At 38.1% G+C, this 25,367-nt stretch overlaps 1 long non-coding RNA gene across 1 annotated transcript; it reads left to right on the top strand.

Moving 5' to 3' along the window:
• The first annotated feature begins 6,703 nt into the window (after positions 1-6,703).
• On the top strand, positions 6,704-13,672 carry LOC145717059 (uncharacterized). The gene is made up of 4 exons (XR_014140046.1): positions 6,704-7,044; positions 7,132-7,233; positions 8,441-8,497; positions 13,538-13,672. It is a non-coding gene; the product is annotated as an uncharacterized LOC145717059 (long non-coding RNA).
• The last annotated feature ends 11,695 nt before the right edge of the window (positions 13,673-25,367 follow it).

Raw genomic sequence — 25,367 nt, 5'->3', positions numbered from 1 at the left:
GCGGGAGATCTAATTTAGGATCTAATTGGAATTTTTCACAAACTTAACGCACACAACAATGAGCATCCAGATTAAGAAATAGAACATTCTCAGAATCCCAGAAGCCTTTCTTTCAACTCCAGCCACTATTCCCCACACCAAGGAAACTTATATTCTGACCTCTAACAGCATAGATTAGTTTTACAACAGTTGGTAAATTTTAAAATGCTTACATCAAACGTGGTTTACCCTAAAAATATTCTTTGCTTTGCTATACATACTACATGTCTTGGCTCTAAGTACGAAAAATTCAGTCAGAACACTTTCTCTCCCATCACCTGCCTTTTTGCCAAATGGGTCCAATAAAGAACTTCCCATTCTTTTACAAGGATATATGAGCTCCTATCTAGATCTTCCCATTTTATTTGGGTCAATCTATTGTTGCAAAGCATTTTGTCTTCTTCAAATTGGAAAACTGAGGCATTACAAAATGGTTTTCACTGACCTTAGCAAAGTATTTGGAATGATTTCTGACTTAAAATAAAGAGTATATGGAATTCATTTCAGCAGGAGGACCTTGGGGGAAACCCAAAGAAATAGCCAACCATACTCTAGAGTGCCTTTAACCAAAGTAGAACAAAAGTAACTGCTGTTTGAGGGAGACAGATCAAATCTAACAAGGTGCTGGGGGCCAAGCAAATAAATGGGGGTTGTGAGTGTGAACCAAAATCAAGAGTCACACTGCAGGTGTTGAGTTGCGATCAGGAAGCTTCATATACGGGCAACTCTATTTAGCATTCTCCAGAGTGACTAGCAAGAGGGAATTTATTTAAGGATTCTTTGTGATTTTCTTATGATTCATTCAGGATGCTTACTGATTCTCTGAAGCAACAGAGGGGAACCCAGCTGGTAATAAATAAGATGCTGCTCTACGCTGCTTCCTCTCTGAAATCTCCACGCTGTGATCATCGTGTATTCTTGGCTCCAGGCCTGCAGGCTTCCATGACTTTCTTGCGAATATCCTGCTCTGCTCTTTGAGTCCTTCCTTTCTTGGTATTTCCAGTTGTCGCTTTCTCCTCTTTCTATTGACTCAATCTATCATAGCCAATAGTCAACTGAACTGGCAGTGTGATGCCTCATGAAGAAATTACAAGCATTTCACAAATAAACCATAGAACACAGGAGAATCTGCCTATCTGATTCCCCAAAGAGCTTGTTGGCTTATCTAGTTAATGTGAACAAACCAGAATAGATGGTCTCTAGACTATGGTAATTGTATTTTATTTACTATATCTATTTGGTTCCCTGAAAGATTTAAGATGACTTACAAAGACACACTGTACAGAACAATAAATTAGAAGAAGTAAAAAAATATCAGAATAGGAACAACATGGATAACATTATTAAATGAAATTAAAAAGGCCCTTTGAACCACAAATGTTTATCACTGAGTCTTCTGTAGTTAGTTCATGACAACTTTGACTTTAAAATTCCTGGAATTCGGGGCACCAGACTGGCTCACTCAGAGAAGCGTGAGACTCTTGATCTCAGGGTTGTGAGTTTGAGCCCTGGGTTGGGAATAGAGATTACTGAAATAAAATTTAAAAAGTAATAAAATTCCTGGAATTTAACATCAATAGGAAAACATGACAAATTACAAAATCGGTATTGCCAATAAGATTAAAAAAAAAAAAAAAAGCAAACCAGCTCTTTAAGGACAGACGTTATTCTTGATGCTAAAATAAGAAACAAAAGTCTCCAAGCATTCTCATCAAGAAGATGCTTAGTAATGTGAATAACAAGGGCTACAGAACAGGTATAACAAAGCAATTCTAAAGGCTCCAGCTCATCGCTGTCTTCAGTACAGTTAGATGGCATTGTACCAAAGAAGAGTGTAGCTTAGGGTCACAGTTTTCCAATGATGAGTGGTAAACATGAGGTGTTCCAGAAAAAATTGGATGAACCGCATGTGCACCATTAAAAAAAAATGGTTCAAAATTATTATTGGCCTGGGTGGTGGTTCATCTGTGTTTCTTAACAGGTTTGGAGACCTAAGTTTGAATAGTTTGTTAAGCTTAGTAACAAGGGTTGGTATCCTCGTAGTAAGCAAGAGGCACTTAAGTTCTCATAGTTTCCCTGAAGACAACTCCATTGCTGCTCAGAGGTAGTCACCTGCCTAAATTTACCTGGGACAATGACTAAGATTTTCCCCAGAAAATAGTTTTAGATTTACTCTAATACACTGAAAAATGGGCGCCAGAAGGCCCAAAGATCTACACTCTAGAGCTTAAGAACCATTTGAATTTACTTTACATTTAAAAGCAAGAAATCTCAACAAAACTCCCAGAAGAGGTCTGTTGTCAGCCCGAGATTTTCTCGTGTTCCCACCGATAAAGTGGTTGCACAGCTGTATGTAACTCTGAGGACATAAAGAAAATCTATACAATACTTAATCTGTACCATTATATTTCATCTTAATGGCTAAATTCCAAATTAGACACAATAAAAATCTCTTTCTACTAATTGCAGAATCTTTTCTGATGAGAAGGAAAAGCAATCTAGGCACTGAAACTCTGACTATAGAAAAATATTCCTTAGCAGAATGAGATAAAATATAGATCTACTATTCTCTCTGCACTTGATCTTTTGTGTTTGATCATAAATGCACATTGTGAAGAAATGCCTCATACCTCCAAGCTAAACACTGTTTGCTACTCATTAGTGATTTATAAATGATATTTTCTCCCTGGTGACATATCTTTTGATATGATTCTCTAATAATAACATCCACCAATATTAAAATAAGAACATCCCCATGTATTGTGATCATCTTCAACCACATTGCCTCATGAAAATTAAATTTTAGCACACCAACTGATATTGTATGCATATATTTGTCTACCATCATTATAAATCTCCTAAGGGTCTCTATAAAATGATAGTTTTGCCTCTTTGCAGTAATTCTACCTAAAGCTCCAAAGCAAGAAACTAATTACATGCTGACTTTTCACTAACTTTGATCTTTCAAATACCATACTATGGAGGTTCTATAGGTAATCATATAATTACAATTCACTAAATGAGTTGAAATTAGCCATAAACCTTTTTATTTAAATTGTATTAACTGTTTCTTCAGTAACACTGTCTGCAAGGCTACTCCTTCCTACATAAGTTTGCCGATATAAGGTTTCAAACTAAAATCTGATTATGGTCACTAATGTTTATAACAAATGCCTCATTATAACACCAGAAGCACCAATGAAGATGAATATGCAAGAATTTCTTAAAATATGCTTAAGGAAAGGCCAAGGATAAACTATAGTGGCATAGGAAATGACTGAAATTTCTCAGGGGAATGTTTTAGTCTGCAAGAAAAAAAAATGACCTCACTTGTGTTTTCCCATTGAGTCAGTGCAGTATTTCCTGACAGAAAAATTAAAGACAATTGTTTCTTTCAGTATACCATAGGACTATGCACAGAAAGAGAAAAAAAAAAATCCTAGATTTCACTTTTGGAAAATAGCAATCCCCTCAGTACAGACTGATGGGAATACTAGCAAAGGATTGCGCCCCCCCCCGCTCCCCCATTTTTAAATCTCTTAATTAAATTTTATTTGTTTAAAACAGCCATTACTGTTGGAAAATTTTAAGTTCTTGTTGTAGTTTTTTAATATTACATATGATACTGTTTTTGTGGGCACTGAAAATTTCTTTTCTTGTTAGTATATTCAAAACACTAGACCAATGGCTCACAACTGGGGTTGATTTTGCCCCTCAAAGGACATTTGGCAATGTCTGGAGACACTTTTGGTTGTCACAGCTTAGGGGGTTCTACTGGCATCTAGTGTGTGGAGGCCATGGATGCTGCTAAAATTCTACAATGCACAGGACTGCCCCCACAACAAAGAACAACCAGCCCAAAATGTCAACAGTGCTGTGAGGTTGAGAAACCCTGCCTTAGACCACATAAAATGAACAAGTATATGTTAATGACTACTTTGAAAAGTCTTAAAATGAAGAAACCCAAGCCTTTTGAGTGGGAACACTGGTAATGCATTTCCTCTTTAAAGTTGAGCCTGAAAGGTATGGAAAGGAAGCACTCCATTGTTTGGAAAAGAGACCTCTACCTTTACTGTGTTTATGGACCTTATTTATCTAATAACATTCAGAGCCACACAAAACCCTGACCACCACATTCACTTTAAAGCTGAGTAAACAAAGTGTGTTTTGACTTGTCATCAGTCAAGACATGTGATCACAGGGAATATTGTGTGCAAGAGGCAGTTGTTTTATCTGGAGCCTCAGCCTTTAAAAAATTCAAAACAGTAAAGTTGTTTATTTGACACCAGTCTTGACCTGACTGCAGTGCTTCATTCTAAGAGAAAGTAAAACATACACTGCTTTCTGATTATTTGTAATTATATAGGAAGTCTATTTCTCTGGTGAACTTAGCTATGGTCTAAACCCAGAAAGAAACAGGAAAAGCTTTCAAACAAAACAAAACAAAAACTCCCAAGGAAAATGGGGTGATGATGATTAAGCATTATTTCCAAGCCACGTGTGGAACCAATAAGGACTGTCATTTTATGAGTCTTCAGGAGTATGAGGGTGCATTTAGCTCTGGGAATTACATCCCTTTGGAGATCTTTCTTCCAAAGAATAAAATTAGATATTCAGGAATAGTAACTTGAAAACCAAGCTTCTGAAACACATTACACAAACTCAACACACAAACTTTGGGCTTTGTGTAGGTGGATTGCCTACACTGTCTCCGACACATACTTTATCTATTTTCCAAACTTTACTTTCTTTGAATAGACTTACTGTCCGTATCAACTCCGTCCATTGTGTTTAAAGATGTATTTTGCTGACTTTGATGGCCTAGTTAAGAAGTGTTTGTATCCTGGAGTATTAAATAATTTTCCAGTATAGTCCTGAGACACCTGGCCTGGTTGACACAACTTTGTTGGAAGCCTGCTTCTCCCACATACCTACTGAGCAATTAATATCAGCCACTTGGCTTTTCCCATCAATGATTTCTAGGATATAGTCCAAAGCACTCCTGGGATGATATTTTCTTTGATTCTTTTGGATAAATGACATGCAAATTCAACACCTATATCTTTCTTATGCAGGTTGTTACAATGCTTGTAACCTGGTAAGAAGTGAATGAGCGTGACCAAAACCTGGTTTTCGTGAGCTGAAATTACCACATAAAGAAACTATAACTTGAGTTTGAGGACTAAGTTAATATTTGAGATCCTGGGCTACAAAGCCTCTCCCTGTCCCACATGTACACACAGAGAAAAATCCTAGTGGGCCCTGATGAGTGGGGGCCACGGCTATGTTTTTTGCTTGATTGTTATTAAAAACAATTTTTTAATTTAATTGCTTAAGTCGGGTGTGGTCAAAACCTTACAGAGTCACTGCTCTAGTCTGGGTTTCCTTATTTTCAATTTAAGACAACTGGATAAGCAGATTTCAAGGCTATCTTCTAGTGGCTTGTGCGTGGGGGCGCATCTACAAATTCGGATCTACCTTACTTCCTTTGGGTCAAGCATACATTAGGACAGAGTTGGGAAGGAGAAACATTATTTTAGCAAAATGAGCATTCTGTATTATATAAACAGAAGGCAATATTTTGGATGTTAAGTGTAGTCAAGATATCTATTTTGCTTCAGAAAATTACTTGATCCTACATGCCTGAGGGACTTGATTTTTGCTTTCTCTGCTTAGAATGTGTTACCATCCACCCTGCCAAATGCTACTTACCTTTCAGGACTCAACTCAGCAAGCCTTCCTCTGAGAATCATCCCTCTGTACCAAGGGGTCACTCCTTCCTTTGTAGCAACCATAGCCCTTAGCATATATCTGCATCTACAACTATCATGCCATCCTATATTTTTAACAGCTTATTGAGGTATTTTTATATCCTACTATAAAATTCCCCGTTGAAATGTATAATTCAATGATAGTCAATTTATAGAGCTGTGCATGTAACACCCAAGGCAAACCTAGACCATTTCTATCACACCAAAAAGAACCTTCATGCCCATTAACAGTCATTCTTCTTTCCCACCCACCCACCCCCAGCCCCAGATTTCCATTACCACTAGCCTACTCTTTGTTTCTGTAGATTTCGTACTGCCCTGGGTTGCCTTCTTTGTGCTTTCCCTTTTCCTTGAGAAACACTTTCTTTTCCCTATGCTCCTTGAAGGCGTGGATCATGATTTTCCTTTTTTTATCTTTTCTTCCCAACTCTTAACACAACTTCCATACTACAGGTAATAAATAATAGCATGTAATAGTTATCAAAACTTCCATATATTCTTTGAAGTATGCAATTAGAGTGTTACAAATTCCCTCCAATTTAATCCCTAAATCAGTCATTGGACAGGCACCATATTCCCTTTCAGAAATAAGGATATAGCCCTAAAATGGTTAAATCACCCACCCTGGGTCATGTCAGGATTTAAAGCTCAGGTTGTCTGACTCCAAAGCTGAATGAATGAATGAATGAATGAATGAATGAGGAGGATGGGAGTTCTTAATCTGGAGCAGGGTTTCTTAATTCTAGAAAGGATTCCAGTAGAGACCTCATGAATTTGTTTGCCATGTTTTAGGTGCATGTATTTGTGCTGCAATGTTCATAGATTTTATTAGAATTTCAAAGGTAGCCTTGATCCAAAAATGAGAGTGCCCCCTCGTGTGGGCGCTGAACGGGGCCGCACTAGTGGTGAGTCATGGTCCCTCAATGTGCTTCTCTCCTACTAGGATAAAAAAGTGATACAATCTTTACCTTCTGTGTTATGTGGGCAAGGTTTTCTAAGAACCCACTTGTCCCAAATCTCATTCTGTGTTCAAAATAAGGAAGTTAACCCTACCTCATATATATCAAAGGAAACACCTTCCCACTCTTTGCCCTTCCTTTGTTTCAAGCTGCCTGTCATGTCAATAAAGTTGTTGGGGGGAAAAAAATTCAAATGGGAGAAAGACTATAAATGGAGAACCCTTAGATCCTTCCTTCTCCCTGGTGTAAACGCTTCCTTTCTCCCCAGAGCTGGGGTAAGTTAATTGTATTTGAATGAATAATTCTAATAAAGCAGTGACCTTTAATGCCAACTGGTGTTTTTAATTTTAATTCACTGTCAGTCACTCCAACGTGAGCCACCCCAGGATGTGAGCAGTGGAAAGGCCAGTATGTACAGAGAAGAGAAAAACAAACACGCAGAGCTGGGTGCCTGCCGCCCGCAGGTAAACACAGAGATGGCAGATCTTACAAAGAGATGTGGGCCGGAGCCTCCTTACAAAGGAGGCAGGAAAATGGTGGAAAATTAGAACCACAGTTATGTCAAAATTCAATAGAAAAATTTTCTGCCTATCAAGAAGATAACTCATTGTTCATTGTGCAAAATTTAGAAAAGACCGAGAAGCAGGGAAAGGAAATGTTAGAATAAAACAGACAAGACAAAACCAAACCAAACCAAACCCAACCCAACCCATCTGAAATCTCATTGCTTGGAGACAATCACTGTGGCTACTGTTAATATTCTGGAATATATCCTTCCAGTCTTTTTTCTACTTTTATATACATATATAAAATTGATGCATATATTCTTATATCTATATACTTTAAAACTGAATTATGCTGTGCATATTGTTTTATTGATTGCTTGAGGCAGAATTATTTGTTTTCTTATGTGCCTTGAAATTCAGTTTTTAAATTCCTCACTCATATGAATTGGAAAGATAGCAGGTGCCACTTGGGGGAAAAAAAAATTCTAGTAGTACAGGATCCTCTAAAGCAGATTTCTGAACAGAAATGCCAGAAGGAATGGGGCTGACCTTGAACTGAGGGCAGAGAACCTGGTTGAGCCCTGTCTTTCTGACACAGCTCCTATTGAGGCCCAGTAAGAATTTGGGTTTGTTGGGGCACCTGGGTGGTTCAGTCAGTTAAGCGTCTGCCTTCGGCTCAGGTCATGATCCTGGGGTCCTGGGACCGAGCCCTGCATCAGGCTCCTTGCTCAGCGGGGAGTCTGCTTCTCCCTCTGCCTCTCCTCCCTGCTTGTGCTCTCTCTCAAATAAATAAAATCTTAAAAAAAAAAAAAAAAAGAATTTGGGTTTGTTGTTCCCTGAACTGACGTGAAGTCAGAAATTCATATTTTGAGAAGTCTTCCCATTAAAAATGATAGCAACTAGTTTGAAATAAAAATATTGCATTGACCAGGTCAATTTGATCTCCTGACCGTATTCGGCTTAGGCCGACTCTAGTCTAAAGTAAAATGAGCAGACAAACCCCAGCCCACCCCTTCCTCTAGCCACCCATCACCACAGGTCCGACAATACAGTATTTACCCTTCCACAGGAGCTTGTTGGTTTTACACAGCATATATTTAAATTTCAACAGAATGTAATTAATATTCCATTTTAATTCCTTTCTCTCCTCACCACTTCTCCACAGCAATGTAAAACGAAAACGGATGGCGTATCTTCCTTCAGAGAATTTACCACGGGAGAGGTAAATATATTAGTGGCATCATTACACGCATTTTATTTCAACTCAATAAAAATTTCTTGTGCATCTACGGTATTTAGAAATAAATGGAACCATCAACGACTTCCCACGCAAAAGTGCATGTATTTATTTATTCATTCAACATATAATTGAGTTTCTACTGTGGGAACAGTGCTCTTGACACTGGGTACAGAGCAGTGACCAGACAAAATGTCTAAGTGGCTGTGTGCCTGAGTCCTGGGCCCCACAGAAGGCGGGGTGGGGCGGGCAGTGGGAACGGGCTACAGGTCAGCATCCCTCCTTCGGTGCCAATAAAGAGCCTTCCTATACCACACAGGAGAGTGCCTGAGGGCCAGGATCCCACGTAGAAGGTATAGGACGGTCTCAGCAAACTAATGCTTCTAACCTGAGTATTCCACACAGAAGCTGGACTCCATTGTGTAGCTTTGCTTGCCTTCGATAGAATAACAGTGTTTCAAATACTGTTCTGTCCAATGCTTTAACTATTGACACACCTTGCCTGAGAACCATGCTAGTGACTCCTAGGTTCTGAAACATGCATGGAGTAGCATGCTGCTTCTTGTGGACCCATCTGCCAGGCCTCCTCCCCAGACATGCCAATTCTCAGCCCCAGGTGTGCTGATTCTCAAACTCCTCCCTCAGAGGCCACAGAAATAATCCAATAGGCCAGTGAGTAGTGCATGGACATTATATAAGTATTTTCCATTTATAAACAAACTGGCCTTTCCACAGACAAATTGGCCTTTGGGTTTCATCTAGTTCGTGACAAGCACAGTGAGTGTTGCCCTTTTAATGCATCTTCCTATGTCAGGTCACCTAACTAAATTGTGGGTATTAAAATATTTCTGCCTCTCTCATTAGTCCTTCCTTCGTGTCTTTACCTCCACTGCCAGGTGCCATGCTTAAACATTCAAATGTTGAATAAATGACCTAAATTTATGTGAAAGGAAATATTTTAAGATCTACAGGTATCTCAACCCTATGGTACAATGGCTTCATCTTAAGCACAAGGGCATTGAAGCCCAGTGAGGCAAAATGACTCGCTCAGATCACACAGACATGCCAATTTAAATGCATCCCAAAGATACTGTACTTGGGAAAAAGAAAATTAATGAACACCATTGCAGATATAGAAGGCGGATATTTTCAGTGGCCAGTAGAAATGGCTTCTTTGGAATTATCTAAATGCACTTTTAAGAACTCAGATGGGTTATCATGAGATATCTGATATTGGAAAAAATTGGGAGTGGCAAATATTCTAGATTTCTTAGGTGATAATACGTAAGTATGGCATACCACTTTGAGATTAAAATAAAATGAAATGAAAAACCACATGCTTTAACATTAAATTCAAGAAGGTGTTTAATATTATCTCTGTTGGGCAACAATGATTAGAATATGGTCTTAATGTCTAGTTTGATTCAAAAATATGTTTCTTAGGGAGAATCTAACATGATTCACTATATACGGTTTTGACTAAAATAATATTTTGCTAGACTCTAATAGGATGTTAATACCCCTATGAGCCAGGCTGGCTCCATTCAGTGTTCATCTTAATTAGCTAACATTAACCATCATTAGGGTTTTATATGGTACAATGCACATTATTTCATAACTTCCACCCAGATCACATGGAGCTAGATCATAATACATGTTATCAATCATCAACTTCCTGGGCTTTCTTAACACCTAGCTTTTATTTTAAAAGTTAAGGTCAATGTTAAGTGTTATACTTCTCCTGAAAAAGTTTAAAAAAAAAATCAATGTTAATTAACAATGTTAATTAAATGTTAATCATGTAAATGAAAGCATTTTTCATTCACTTGCCTAGTAAATTATAGTCAGGTAGTCTATCATATATTATTTCAGAGGACAGAGGAAAATGGCGTCCACTAAGAGGGAAGAAAACTGGATAAAACAAAACAAAAATTTACGTATGGAAAGTGTGTGTGTGTTTGTCTGTCTGTTTTTTACATGGGGAATCCACCTTTATTTCCAGAGCTTCACTGGCTGATACAGGAGAAGGATTTAGAAAAAATAAAGAGGCATATTTTGAGGTAGTGGGATATTTGGAAGGCCTCTTTTCCAACTAAGCTTGTCCTTGGCTGACAAGATGCAGACCACATACACTTGACTTTAGTATTTTGAGTTCATGAAGAAGGTATTTTTAAACAGTTTTTAATATTTAAGAGTATTACGAAGCAGCTGGGACCCTTCAACTAGTAAGACCATTTGGAAAGGTCACACATGCCCACATGCAAGCCTGTCTTATCCTTTTCCTATTGGCAATAATCATTGCCACCAATGGAGAATCAGATCAGAAAATTAGGTTTTCTGTGATTTTGCAAACTGTGGATTGGTTCTAAATTCTAATGCACCAATGGCAAACTTTGTGTAATGACACTCACTTCAGTGAACGTGTAAGTGCCTGCTCTCTGTCAGATCCTGTGGAAATATACAGCTGGAAATTACGTGTGGTGCAATTCTCTCTTATTACAGTGCTCATCAAATATAAGATGCTAGACTTTGAAGTAGACACACACACACACACACACACACATCCTTAGAATATAGGGATCTCTTAGGTTACTAAATTAGTTTGACAGACAACAAACTGGCGGCCCACAGATACTTAAGGGTGTAGCCAAAATCAGAGCTATGTAACGCTGGACCCAAACAGCTGTGTGTGTTTTTACCATTTAATTCAGTTGTATCATCTGAAAGGAGGCTTGCATTTGTTTGCTTGTTTAAGAGGACAAGCCTACTTGTCCAGGTTGCTCTTCAACCTGACCCATTAGATAGATGATTTTCGTGGATGTTATAAATCACCAACAAAATAGCAGAACTCATGAAGGGAGCAGTGGATTAACATTGGCCAAACTGTTCTACGGTCCCACAGCTGCCTACGATCTGCCCCTCTGATCGTGCATTTTCTTTCCTTTCCTTCAATTACCTGAGACACAGAACAACCTCTGTCCATTCCTTTGCTGCCCGAGTTAGAAAGTGTGTTTCTGTTGATTGCAATTCAAGAATCCTAACCGAAGAAATGACCCTCATGTGTCCATCACGTTGGCAGTGAGCAGACTGGCTGAGGCCGATGAACCATTCCCCAAGCAACAGCTCTAACTTTATCCTCACCTGTCTGTACTAGAAGTAAAGGGATCGAGAAGGATGTAGTAGATACAGAGAAGACAGCTCGGCTCTACTCGACAAAGTAGTTAAATTACTCCAGACTTTTGTATTTGGAGCGTCATTAGCAAAATGTCACTCACATAACACTCATTTGAGACCCAGGTGTGCCACACATTTGTATTGTGTCATCTCTCTCTAATCACTGTGTGATCTGCTCCTAGAGGCTTCAATTTCTTTGGTCAGAAACATTGGAATGAGGTCCCTCTTCTAAGAAATGATCAAGATGAATGATTTCCAAGGCAAAATACTTTAAAGAGTATCTTTCTTCCTTTGATTAAAATGGGTTGTGAAATCTCTCAAGAAAAAATGGAAATATCCAAGCCATGTGAGAGATTTTCTCCATTTAGAGGTCCTAATCCTCTAGATAGGAAAGGAGTATGAGAAACTGCCTCTATTTGAAAGCTTTTGGCTTCTTTCTCTCTATATACCTACCTAGAAAACACACATACGCGCTCTCTCTCTCTCTCTCACACACACACACACTCACACTCACGCACATGGATTCCAAGTGGAAACTCCTTGCACTTTGGAGGTCTAACTTTTGCCTTTTCACAACCAATAACTTCTTTGATCACAATTTCCTCCGGAACCATCTGAGCCTATCTATATCCATTATTAGAAAACAAGTTACTTAAGAGAACCTCTCAGTCTTAAAGTGACTTTCAATGCCTTCTATTTTATAACCAGAAGCCAATACCATTTAACTTGCCAGACTACCCTCAAAATCAAGTCTAAGTTACTATGTTTACTGGTCAGGAACGCCCACTCGCTTAGGAGTCTTTTCTCACTCTTCCTAGGTTGATACAGCTTGAAATGTGTTCTTGAAGAGTTAATTCCAGAAGTTACGATCTTAGGGTGATCTTTATTTGAAATGTGTTCTTGAAGAGTTAATTCCGGAAGTTACAATCTTAGGGTGATCTTTATTTGAAATGTGTTCTTGAAGAGTTAATTCTGGAAGTTACGATCTTAGGGTGATCTTTATTTCCAGAGTTCCACTATCTCGACTGGCAGTAGGATTCTCAGGTCAGTTAACTGAAGCGCCAAGTCAGCGGGGTTCATATGAGGACCTGTCCGTAGGCAAGGGCTGGACCAAAGGAGCAACAATTAGCACAGAGACGGTTGGCCTTAGAGATGTAAGTAAGCCGTGGGATTGTTAATGGAAGGTGCAGACTCTAGACAGAAAAGAAACTGGAATCCTCTGTTGTGCTGGGGACCAGAGAAGCAAGCAAGGGGCAACTTTCTCATTTGGAAATTAGTAACACGATTTAATAGACCCTGGTACCCGCAGAAGCCTAGGGAACGGAAGACTCCAACATTTTAAATTAATTCTTTTCCTTAATTAGTAAATCAAGTCATCATCACAGTGAAACCAGAGGAAAGGACATCTAGAAATCCTCAATTTTATTCATTTAATATGCTTGCTTAATGTAGGCTCACATGGAATCAGAGAGACAACAATCCCAAGCAGCAGTTTTGATAATGTGATTTACTCCTTGTGACTGGGCTTTTGAGGGGGGATTACGGGCGGCAAATTTATTTTTAAAGGGGCACACTCCTAATTTGTCTTTGGAATTTTGGTTCAAACATGAGACAAGAGATCCGTCTCTGGAAATGCCGGCCTTAAAAGGGAAGAGGATGAACTCATTTTGGAAAAGGGAGGCATGAAGCAAACCAAGAAGAATTATGCTGGCCGTCTCCCTGGTGCAGAAACCGGGGAGGGGGTGCCTGCATTCCCCAAGAGAATGGGACCAAAGAGGATGACCTAACGTGTGTCGATCTTCAAACTGCTTCCTGTAAACTCTCCTTCTAACATTTGTTTTCTCCCTGCAGCGTCTTAACGGCACTTCTTTCTGCATCGGAGGCACAGAGAACTTCAGTCTTTAAGTAGCAGCAACTTAAAGCCAGAGTCCAAGCTTCCACAAGTAACTCCTGTTCCAGAGTGTACCATACTTTACCCTAAACATAAAGGCGAGTGTTTGTTTTGATAACTCTTGAAATATTTTTTTTCTTCGTTCTTTGCTCTAAGTCTGAGAACTTTGGCATCTGACTAATTTACCGTGCATTTAAGGCTGGTAGCAATATCAGGAAAGAAATATGATAATCACTTGCTGCCACAAAGTATTCTATATACTGTTCCCTTTTGCAGCTCTAGGTCCACATGTGTTGGTTCAATGGAATATTCAATAGACATTTATAGGAAATAAATTGAGAGATGAATGTAAACCATATGGCATCTGGAGGTTTATTTGCAAAGTCCCTGCATCAAAGCTTTCTCCAGATCACACCATATTAGCTATGTTTTTCCAGTCCGGCAGAATCAGGAAGGTAACCACAGACTTCCTTGATGGAAAACACATGAAAAACAGAGCAAATCTTACTATGTAGCTTGAGTTGCTGGTCAAGGAGCATCCCTTAAAATAATTTTATTACCGGTGATTTCAACACATTGTTTAGAACTGCATTAAAAACATAAAACAAGTTGATGTTGCTTAGGATTTTCTTCAAAATTGTAGGACACATTTCTATTTATTTGTGCCAATAAAAATTATATCACCTTAGCAGCATTTTATTAAAATCTCAGGACTATTTCTTTTGGCTTGGGCATGTAAAAATAAATGCCAACCGAAGAGAAATGCTGCATTTAAATATAGCCTACATACGAATGTACATTAGAATTTTTGCATATAGCAACAGAGCACACATGCATTCGAATATACTCACATATAGAAAGACCACCATACTCAGCTTTGGAGAATCACATTATTATAAGTAATAGTTAAAAAACATTGATTGGACAGAATGAGAAATGGTCCTCAAACTTAATTTATATATATATATATATATAAAAATTCCTCTACCTTGAATGCTCTCTGCTTTGTGTGGTTGGTTAGCATCTGATCTCAAATTAATTCTCATGCAGCCTGTTATATAAATCATTATGAAATGTCAAAAGCTTGTACATATATTTTTTTTAAGTTTTCACTTACTTTCCAAATAGTTTCCATTTTTCAGTGTCATAGAATTTCAGCCACTCAGTCAATTTTAATGATTTTTTATCACTCTAAATGTTTCCCTCATTTATAGTACATTTGTGCTTGCCTAGGCTCATACATGCACACGTTATGCTGTGGGATACAGGGGACGTGCACAACGGTAATCTGAAAGTTTTCTCATCTTTTGGTTCAAAATGAATGGTCAAATGAGAGACACAGAGAAAGAATGAAATGCTGCTATTTAAATATGCAACAGCTAAAGATTGTCCTTCATAAATAAATATTAAGGATTCAAACAATAGCCAGTTGACTCCCTGCCCTGAGGCTGCCCAGCCCATAGTTTCCCTCTTACAACAGCTGCTAAGGAAAATGGTGCCTTGCACTTTTTGGCAATTACTCCATTACCCATCTCAATGAAGTTCTCCTTCCTTTACAGGTTCAGCTTCGAAATTTATGGCAGTAAGTTAATGCCACTTGCAACTTAAAAAAAAAGGGGGGGGGGTTGTGAGCAACATCACTTAAAAAATATGTGGCTAACTGCTGGAAGCTATTAAAAACCAAATAAACAAAAGAGATTACACTTCAAAGAAATGTCAACAGTTTTTCCTCTCTCAGAACAGACGAGTTTTCTTTACTTATATCCACATCCACATCTGGAAAATGCTTATGGCTTTATACATCTTTTATGGTAAAATGAATTTATTGAGTTTTAAAATTTTCGTGATGGATTAATGCAATCTTCATAAAAGGTAAACCCACACCCTAGTAAAAATATGTCTTAACATTGAAGAATGATTTCAATAATAAATAATAGTCTGATGTTAATGTCAAGGAACAAAATAATTTTAAGAAAGCATTTGGTTAACTCGATTTTAAAAAATACATTAAATGATATTGAAATGAAAATGCAGTATCTTGTTTCTTCTGACCTGTCTTTAGGTTGGTACAATTAATTCTTAAGTTGAGGGGGGAAATAAAAGCAGCAGTGTGCAAAGCCAACTCCAAGTTTAACTGAATATACCTACTCCGATTAACTAACAATAGAATTCAAGAACGCACTAAATTTACTGATAGCAAGATCATCAAGAGAAGATTTCAAAACAGTTAATGGGTTTCTACAGTTCTTCACAAAATTATACAGCATTGCTTTTGTGTATTTAAAAGGTAAGAATTAATTTCTCATACAAAAATATGTAGCCTGTTCTGGACGTCCAAACAATTGACTTCATAAGCTACACGATGTTCTCTCGTGGCCCCAAAATGACAGCATTCATTTGATGTTGTATTACAATTAACCGGGTAGTAGCAACTTGCTCTCCCTCTAAGCTTGCCAAAAAAAAAAAAAAAAATATGTTTGGGATCGAACCAAACATCCACATGTGGACAAATGACTTAAATTTAATAATTTGCAGTTTTGATGGGGAGGGGATTAAAAAAAAAAAGACTTGAAATATGGGAGAAGGTGTCATCTTTCTAAGTAGGGCCAAGAATTAAAGGGGGATAAAAAAAAAAAACAACAACCCAAACCCAGAAGAATGTTTAAAATGGAACAACATAATTTGGACATAAAATAAGTGGTCTGTAGTCAATAAAAAAAAAAGAAAGAAAAAGAAAAATAAACTCCAACAAGCCGGCTGCAGAATAGGAAAGTAGATCTATTTTGTTTATTTATAAGTGAGTAGCAAGTAGATTCTTTCGCACTAACTAAAGCAGACAGTAATTATAAACACAGGTTGGTTAAATTCCGTGCACCCTATGAAAGGAAACAAGCTTCTTTCTTTTCCAAACATTGTCATTTGTTTATTGAGCCTCTTTGGGGCTTGGTTTCATTTAAAACCATGTAAGCACCCATCTGTTACCCCCAAACAATGTCAACCTTTTAAAGCCAAACCTGAATACTTATTATACAAAAATTTGCAAGTAACCTAACAGCAATTTTTGAAGTAGCCAGTTAGCATATTGAGTAAAGAATTTGGATTATTTTTGTTCCATTACAGAAAAAACCTACATTATAGTGTAATCATATGGGAAGCAAACAGTCACCGCCTCAGTAGTTTTGGATAATTAGTTACCTAAATTTTCTGAGGTGAATTCAATGTACTTAGACTGAGGAACATTATTGCTTATATTCTAAAATACCACAATACAATCTTGGTTAACAATGAAATTATAAATATTGGAGTAAAACGTCATTTTAGAAATCATTAGGTTTTATCAGTACAGTACAACTGAGTCTCTCGTTTAAGGAACTGTTTTATTAAAAAAAAAATGGGGGCCTGTGATATTGCTTATATTAGCTCATGTCAGATATCAGATTTCAAAAAACTTTAACACAGTAGACACTATTAAAACATCATTATTAGAGTTGTCATGCTTGGGTGGTTTGAACTAAAGTGAATTTCATGTATTTGCTGGGAGACAGCAATAATAAATCCTGGAGTCTGCATTTCTAAGCAGTGACCTAGAGTCCTAGGGAACTGGCTTAATGAACAGAAAGGACAAATGGAGAAGTGTAGTGGGGCGGGGGGGGGGGGGGGAAACGGGGGGAGGGGCAAAATCTGATTAAAGGTCACTGGGAAATACAGACATGGCTCCCAAATCCCCTAAGGCAACCACTCTCAAGAGGACAATCTCTGTCTACTTCCATTTCTGTGCCACTCATGGAATCCGCATGAGACCAGAGAGGTCAACAAATCTTGTGTTGCTTATACTTATTCCCTGGATGTGGCAGACATATCTAATCGATCACCGAACTCTCCCTGGAATGTGAATGGAGAGGCAGAGTCTTTTTCATTGCAACACACCAGTCAGCCACTTCCAATCAATCCATCTGCCAGCAGGGCATTAGACCATGGACGAGTTCTTAACAAAGCAAGTTCAGTATCCCTAACACCTTTCGCACTACTTGGCACAGAGAGAGAGAGCTAAACAAATATTTGTTCAGGAAATGATTATTTAACTTGCCTCAGATGGAAGAACGGAAGAGTTGGGAGTACTGGTGCCAAGTTGGGTTCTAATCCTAGCTCGGCCATTTATTAATTCTGTGACTTTGGACCGGGTAGTCAACCAGTTTCTCAGTTTTCTCATCTATAAAATGTGAGGAATTAATGAGTCTGTAAATGTGGAGTGCTGAAAACAGTCTGTGATACAGAGTAATCAATAAATGTTGGATGTTATTATTACTTGCCTCATTATTGTTTATTGAGATGCCCTGTCTACATGACCCAAGCTACATGTAGCTTGCTCTGTTCATGTACACACTTAGTACTCCATAAACCTTCACACAGATACCAGAGACTCTTTTCTGAAACACAGATCTTAGGACATTCCCTTTAAAACCCTTAAGTGACTCCCCATTGTTGGTAAGTCCAAAGCAACATACCTCACCTTCCAAAAAGTGAAACCAACCTGTAATTTCCAAGCTGCCTTTGATTCTCAGACCTCATCTCCTCTCTTTCCCTTCATTCCCTGCGACCTTGTTTTTGGGCCATCCCTAAATTCTTCCTGTTCCATGAATAGGCTATCAGCTCTCCTTCAGGTCTTTGGTTGAACCATACTAGTTCATGTTCAATTTCACTTGGTTAATTCCCTTCTGTACCTCACAAACATAGACTTGTCTTTCGAGACACAATTTAAATGTTACCTCCTCTGTAAAGCATTCCCCAAATTCCTCAGTGAACTAAAAGCTTCTCAGCACATTTTATTTATCTTCAATACAGCATTTTGGCACTGACTTACGTTGGTTTCTTGCACTGGTCTTTGAGTTTCTATGGTCCTGCTACTATGTACCCCCTTGCACTTAATACGTAGGGATCATTCAAATATTTGTTGATGAATATATAAATTCAATCCCCCAATAATATATTTTCTAAGGCTATTTTTCCTTTGCTTTACTGAAACTGTTAAATACTCTGTACTGGTTTTCAACTTACAAAAATAAGACATGCCTATGGTACAGAAGTGTAACAAAAGCTAATTATGTTTCTCTCATCTCCATTGGAACCTGCTCCCTGACTACCAATACTAACAAAGTGGTGTACATCCTCACCTTTCTTTTTACTTATGTGAATATATATATAATCATGTGTACCAGTGGCTGACGATTTTTTTTTAAAGGTCTGGCTAGCATATATCTTAGACTTGGCTGGTAATATGGTCTCTATCACTGCGTCTTAGCTCTGTCCCTGTAGTGAGAAAGCAGCCATAAGGAACACATAAACAAATAGGTGGCTATATGCCAAAAAACTTAATTTACAAAAATGGGCAGCCAGCTGGACGTGGCCTACAGGACACAGTTTGCTGCCCTAAGATTGAATATAGGGGTGTGTGTGTGTGTGTGTGTGCATGTAGACATATACACATAGCCAGGTTTTATCTGTTCATTTGCTTTTAAACATAGTAGCAACCTATCCAAATTACACTGCAATTTATTATAACCTCTATTATCTTCCAATATGTTACTAGATTCAAATACAATTTTTTACTCTACTTTTTTCATTTTTACATAAGACATATATACATAATATATACATGCCACAGTTTAAATAAATGGGATATATCATATATACTGGTGTGTGTGTGTATGTATTTTCTTTTTGGTGTACTCAATTTTTTTTTTTTTTGCTTGCCATAGTCTTTTTAACACTATCATATGCATTCTTCTTTACTTTTCTCAATGCTCATCTGTCCATGTATGAAACACCCATCCTATGTATGTTGTTAGCTTTACTCAAATGTGACCATATGGCATGCCTGGATCTGTACCTTACTCTTTTGGCTCCTAACACTCTTGGAAACCCTTCCAAGTCAACTGGAAGGGCACTGATCCATACTTCTTAATGGACACATTACATGGTGTGGATATACCATAAATATTATTAGCCATTCATTGGTTCTAGCTTTTTTCTGCTACGAACAACACTGGAATGCATGTCTTTGTACTTAAAGACTTGCATGCTGGTGCTTTTATATCCTTGAGACAGATACCCAGAAGTGGATTTTTTGGTTTGAACCATATACACAATTTATTCTTCATGGATATCATTAGAATCGTATTTCTTCTGAAAATACATGAGATTGCTTTTTTCTGTGCATCTCCACAAACAATTGGTATTATCACTTCAAGGAAATTTCTTTGACAATCCATTAGGTAAAGTAGTATCACATTGTTTAATCTCAACTCTTGAATACTCATGACTTGGAGCATCTTTTCATGGTTGCTGATCATTCAGATTTGCTCTTCTCGAATTGTCCACTTGCTTTTTTGAAACCATAGCTTTTTATTACCAATAAGCTTGTATCACATTATCTTCAATTATCCTCCTGTTTTATCTCCATTGCTCTTAACTCCAGATAATATGAATAGCCTGTTTTCTTTCTTTTTGACCCTGCTATCTGGTGTCCCTCTGGACATACCCAGATTACAGAGACCAAGACACACCTATTTTAACTATTTCTCATAAGTCCTGAATTCCTTAATGTTTTTCTTTTAAGTAGCAATGTGTAATTGCACAGTCATTGCAAGTTTTAAAGGTGTACTGGCTGGGGTTTCATTGAATGGAAACATTGCAGGCTCACCATGAATAACTGTGTATTTAATGAATACTATTTTTACTTCCACTTGTTTTTTTGTCTTGTTTTTTAACTTTTGCTTTTACTTTGTAACAGACACTATGCTGAGTGCTTTAATACAGTATCTCATTTAATACTCACAACAAACCTATGAGGTAGAAGTCCCTATTAATTACATTTCCTACCCCACACGAGAGGGTAAGCAATATGCCCACCATTGCCCTGACAGTCTGATTTACTCCAAAAGTTTAGCTCCTAACACTGTTATCCTACCAAATTTAAGACATTCAACAGATAGAAAACATGAACTTAGGTTAAGTATTTCTTGGATAATGTGGGCACATCCTAAGCTCTACCTGGGATAATTTGTCTGATTAATCTAGACATTCTATTTGCAAGTAAAATTTTTGCCAATCCAGATCTTAAAAGATTGGACCATAACTCAAATGTTCAGTTAAGAATCTATTAGTAATTGTCAGGAAGCCACCTACTTTGGTTAAAAAGAAGGGGTGGGGGGAGCACTAGATTTGGAATGAGAAAACCTGAATTCTGATCTTGACTGAACCAGCCACTAGCCACATGATCTTGAGCTGTTCTGTTTCTTATCCCCCATATCCTCATCTGTAAAACAGGGCCATGATTTTTTCCAACACGTGTCACTGGGTTTTCATGAAGCCCCAACAGGATGACTTATAAGGAACACCCCCCTCCTTTTTTTTTTCTTTGAGATTTAACAGTTGTTTATATTTTGCATATTTGCATTCTATTTTTGATGTTAAATTATAGACACTACATTCTCATTTTCATCTTCAATACATCAGAACATCTCTCTTAAAAATAAGGACAATAGGAAGCATTTTTTAAACTCAAAAGCATGATTTAAAAAGAAGATACTATTATTACTACCACATATAATCCATTTTGAAGAATCTGCTTAACCTCCCTGTACAACTGAATTCCACCTATATCATAAAGGCACTGTGAAGAGCAAGGTCGTGCTCTAATGCTGCCGAGGAGCTTCAGAAAAAAAAAAAAAATCCACAGTACTTATATAATCACCATCTATTCTTTTCATCTAATGGCTGTAAAAAGAGAATCCCTCTCAATTATATTTTTGAAGCAGAGCACCATATTAAAAGCAGGACACCACTCAATAATTCAAGTTAATATGCATTTCTGTCTGTCCTTGCAAAGACAGCTGAGGGAATTTGAAGCAGAAGTAAAGGTTCTGCCACTTACAACATCTGAAGAAATGAAATAAAATTTACACTCCTGGATCTTAGGGGGAGGGTGGGAGAAGTACCTCCACATCTTTGAATCTGCCCTGGGTAAGCCCACGGCACCTAGGGACAGCCCCATGCTCCCTGGAGGAGCTCAACAAACATTTCTTGATGAAGATAAACACCTGCTGTATTTAAATATGAGATGAAGTCAGAGCGTAAATGAATCTAAGAATAAACTGGGTGTGTATGTGCACACAGCTACTATTAGCATTATGGGAAATTACATTCCTGCTATTATTATGATTATCATTCTAATGACAAAGGACTACACACTGAGAAAGAGAAAATTATAAAGAAGGAAGGAATAAATCAGTTAAGGAGGAGAGTGAGTTTAAAACACACATATGCCCAACGGCCCCCAATAAAGCAAAAGGGCTGGGTTTCTCTAACTGAAGCCACAGCAGGGGTGTGAATAGCGGTGGACACCATGAGACCACAGGAGGAAAGAGCTTGAACCCGTGGGAAGACTAGTCCTTATTCCTTCTCCCTCCCACCCAAATGTCTGTGTCCAACATCTTCTATTTAACAGACACCTCGATGCTTTACTGTGTGTGTGTGTGTGTGTGTATGTGTGTATGGTATGTTCATATCAATAATGACTATAATCAGATTGATCAAACGTTAGCCAAAGTAGAGAAGCACAAAGGCTTGCATTGACAGACAAGAAAGAGCAGAAAGCATGGAGTGAAAAGTTGTTGGTCACAAAGAATCGAACTTAGAAACTGTACTGGCTTTCTAGAATGGAGGTAGACTTCACTGAGGAACTCTACTATTTTAAACTGGAGTTTGAACCGATTAGACCATTTCTCACATTAAGCAGTCAGTGTTTCAACAAATAATCTCTTTTCCCAATAACATTTTTCACATGAATGCCATGATTTGAGAATATAACTTTATGGAGGATGCTATGAAGTTTCCAGGATGTTGGTGTTTGCTTGTAAGCATGCAGGGCAAATGTCTCATGTCCAATCCAGTGAGGGTTCTATCTGGAATACTGTATCACAATTTAGCCTTTCCTAGAGAAGGTGGATCTTTGTAGGAGTGACAATCACTTATAAACACTACTTGAAAAAAAACAACAAAACACAAAATTACCTGTTTTCTTGCAACTGAAATGGTCCATCAGTCAATGGGGACTGTACTTCCAGAAATAACTTCCCAGGGTAGAAGCCTGACAGGATTTAGCAGGCATCTACTTCTCCAGATCTGCTCTGCCCCTTCTGTACTAGGCCGGGCAGACAAAAACAAAGCGTCAGCTCGGCACAAAGAACTTAGTAGGACCTAATGCCTGGGATAAGAAAACAGACAAGGGTACTGGGAAATCTAGGGCCTCTTATTTTTAAATGCCCAAATGTTTACCAGCTGACCTTCCCCTTTACTGCGGTCCTGGAAGCAAGGTGCATACAATAAAGTTCAAACCAATCAACTGCTTTCAGCTGTTCTTGTGCAATGAATTTTTAAACATTTGGTCATTAAGCCCAATATGTATGCAGGTCAGTTTTTGAACAGGATGGGAACAGTTTGGGAGCAGATGCCACGGTACTGCCTGGTGGAAAGAGGATACTAAAGACGCACAGAGGATACATCTATGACTCCACCCATCAGGTTCAATTTCTCCCAGTTCTTTTGCCTCCCAACCTCCTCTCTACATTGCTTCAATAATCAGGAATAGTTATTAACTTCTGTTGTCACTTCTTTGCATTAATTGAATGGCAGCCTCAAGACCATAATGAGAAGAGCCCGGGTTCGTTTGTTCTTAAACTGGACCCGCCATGAATAGTCTGAAGGTGATGTAGCTGAAAATTGGGCTTGTGTGTTGGATTGGTGAATGGCACACCGATGCGTTAGTTTCTGAGCAGTCTGTGCTAGATTCTTCAACTCCTTTTTGAACATCAATGAGCTGAAAGCTTTCAGTGGTAAAGAATTTAAATCACTTAACCATTCCCCTTTGCTACATTCTGGTGGCCATATGTATGGGGGTAGCTTTAATGCTGATATCCTGGGGGTCAAATACAAGATTGTATTGAAGATGGGAAAATAATAAGACACAGTATCCTACAAATCAGTTTAAAAGGTTATCTTTTTTAGCTCAGACCAGCAACCTAGTTCAAATGATCGTATTCCTCATAAGGAACTTCTAACAACAACACTCTCCAAATTTTATAATATGTCTTGCCCTACTCTCTCTGCCCCTCACAAACAAGACAGGAGGGGAAGCTGCTGGAGTTCATGTTTTAGATTAGGATATACATAAAATCTCATCTAGGAGTTACCCTAACAAATAAAACTCCAATGTGGCCAGGTATGTTTGCATGGTGGAAAAACAACCAACCACAGTTTGCTGATAAAATAAAAAAAGTGGTGGTGGGGAAAGGCAGCCCCTAGCTTTATAAGGAACAGCTGGTTATGTATAGGGCCTTTTGTGGGACTACAGCAGCTGGAGTTTGGTTTAAATATTATTTGAATAGCCAGTAATCTCAATACTATCAAAATTGTAACAAAGCAATAAAGTCGGAGTGTTAAGCCCTCCTCCTTTTCTTGTGGTAGCAAAATTCTGTACTCCCTACAGACTGTCTGAGGCACAGAAAATTTTTCATAAATAGATATTTTTTCCCCAAAGATTTTATTTATTTATTTGAGAGAGAGAGAGAGAAAGCACGAGAGAGGGGAGGGTCAGAGGGAAAAGCAGACTCCCCACTAAGCAGGGAGCCTATGTGGGATTCGATCCAGGGACTCCAGGATCATGACATGAGCGGAAGGCAGACGTTTAACCGACTGAGCCACCCAGGTGCCCTCATAAATAGATATATAATCAACACAAATATCATTTCTAGCATTCAGTCTTAAAAGTATTCAACCCTGAAGATTTTTATCAGGACACATGAACATGTTTTACTAGAGGAAAATCATTATTGGTTGATACCTTTGTAGAATAACTATGGGAAAGGAGAGAATTGTCTAGATTTTAAGTGGCCAAATACCTAAAAATTGATGAAGTATTGATAGTAAGTAGAGAAATTTGTATGTACTTGAATATCAAAATTTGCTCTGTAAATTCAAGGAGAACTGGTAAACCAACAGTCTTATGACAATCTACTTTAGATACAAGAAGGTTCGTTTTGAAGTTCTCATTTGAGGAGAAGCCAATAACATAAAAAGTCCACAGGCAAAAACACTGAGGCGGTCTCTGGGTTTTTCTTAGAACAGAAATCTATACGTATGAGAAAAGTAAGAGTGCTTCGATCAGGAAAGAGAAGTTTCAGATTTAAGACCTAAATTTTTAAGGAATGAGGCTACACAATTGCTCTCCCTCCACGTAACGGGAGTATGCTGCAATTCATTACTGATAGAAAGAAGGGAATGAGCAAGAAAAGACACCAGAATGAACAAGGGTGAATTTTAAGGGTCTTTGCTAGAACTTCATAAATACGAGGAGATAAGCCGAGAAAAATCATCAGGCCAGCTCACTTCTCATAATAAAAATATTTCCCCCAAATCATCACTCTGTTTCTGACAAAATTTTAAATAAGCAAATGTGACTCATTTTAATAGCCATTACCTGACAAACGCCTTTCAAAATCGAGATACAACAGATTTAATAAAAAAAAATCTTATGCCATGCCACCAGGAAAGTTTATTTTTAATAGCCATTTTTATGTGTCACAAAAAACAATGGTTTGTGCTCCCTCTGTTGGCTTTTCAGCAGCAGTTAATTCATAAATCCTATTCCTGGAGGGACCCTGCCCTAGCTGGACGCTCTTGCAGCTGCAGCAAGGGACAAGATGTGTCCTTAATTGAACTTTATGTTCCCCT

The sequence above is a fragment of the Leptonychotes weddellii genome, chromosome 1 (assembly GCF_054177405.1).
Source record: "Leptonychotes weddellii isolate Sample4059 chromosome 1, ASM5417740v2, whole genome shotgun sequence".
In the NCBI taxonomy this organism is placed as follows: Eukaryota; Metazoa; Chordata; class Mammalia; order Carnivora; family Phocidae; genus Leptonychotes; species Leptonychotes weddellii.
Note: the sequence above shows the minus strand (reverse complement) of the source record. Positions and strands in the feature narration are given on the sequence as shown.